The sequence below is a fragment of the Triticum aestivum genome, chromosome 2B (genome assembly GCF_018294505.1).
Source record: "Triticum aestivum cultivar Chinese Spring chromosome 2B, IWGSC CS RefSeq v2.1, whole genome shotgun sequence".
Taxonomy (NCBI): Eukaryota; Viridiplantae; Streptophyta; class Magnoliopsida; order Poales; family Poaceae; genus Triticum; species Triticum aestivum.
The window spans coordinates 551,886,336-551,887,690 of NC_057798.1; positions in this window are offsets into that span (position 1 = coordinate 551,886,336).

Consider the following 1,355-nt stretch of genomic DNA (forward strand, 5'->3'; position numbering starts at 1 on the left):
CATTAAATAATTTGGTTAGATGAACTTAATTATCATGAACTTAGTCTAAAATTGTCTTTACAATCTATCATGTAGATCCAATGGCCCACGCTAATGTTGCCCTCAACATCAACGCGTTCCTAGAGAAAACCAAGCTGAAAGACGATGGAAGAAACTATACGGACTGGGTCCATAACTTGAGGATCATCCTCATAGCTTCCAAGAAAGCATATGTCCTTGAGGCACCGCTAGGTGACGCACCCATTTTCCTAGCAACTCAAGACGTTATGAATGCCTGGCAATCGCGTAGTGATGATTACTCCCTGGTTTAGTGAAGCATGCTTTACAGCTTAGAATCGGGGCTCCAAAAGAGTTTTGAGCAACACGGAGCATATGAGATGTTCCAAGAGCTGAAAATGGTTATCCAAGCTCATGCCCGGGTCGAGAGATATGAAGTCTCCGACAAGTCCTACAGTTGTAAGATGGAGGAAAATAGTTCAGTCAGCGAGCATATACTCAAAATGTCCGGGTTGCACAACCGCTTGTCTCAGCTGGGAGTTAATCTTCCAGATGACTCGGTCATTGACAGAATCCTCCAGTCGCTTCCACCTAGCTACAAGAGCTTTGTGATGAACTACAACATGCAAGGGATGGAGAAGTCCATTCCTGAGTTATATTCAATGCTGAAATCAGCAAAGGTGGAGATCAAAAAGGAACATCAAGTGTTAATGGTGAATAAGACCACTAGTTTCAAGAAAGGCAAGGGAAAGAAGAACTTCAAGAAGGACCGCAAGGGAGTTGCCGCGCCCAGTAAGTCAGTTGCCGGGTAGAAGCCAAAGAATGGACCCAACACTACAAAAAAAGACACATCCGTGACATTTTGGGCCGAACGGATTTTTTTCTGTCATACTTATGACACTTCTATGATGATAATTGTGAAAAAACCCGGTATCATCATAGATGTGGTGGGCTCCTACTTCTATGACAATAAATCATGACAGAAAATGGGCTTTTCATCCTGGGCGGGCCGGAGACACAGTTGCATGACATTCTTTGGGCCGTCCATGACGGAAAAAACCATGGTAGAAGCGAGGGCGAGGAAAATTTTGAGGAGTTCCCGATTACTGTGGGTGGTCGGGGGCCGAGCGATGCGCATTTCTCTCGTACACGTATGCGCATGTGTGTGAGGCGTTGGCTCTAACTGAACCCGAGCGAGGCGTTGGGATCTAACTGAACCTGAGCGATTGCACTACACGCTACGCGTTACTAAACCCGAGCGATCGATCGATGGCTGTTAACTGAACTCGATCGAGCGATTCCTTTGCTACTGCTGCTAACTGAAGCCAATCAATGCTGCCTCTGGATGAACAGTGAGC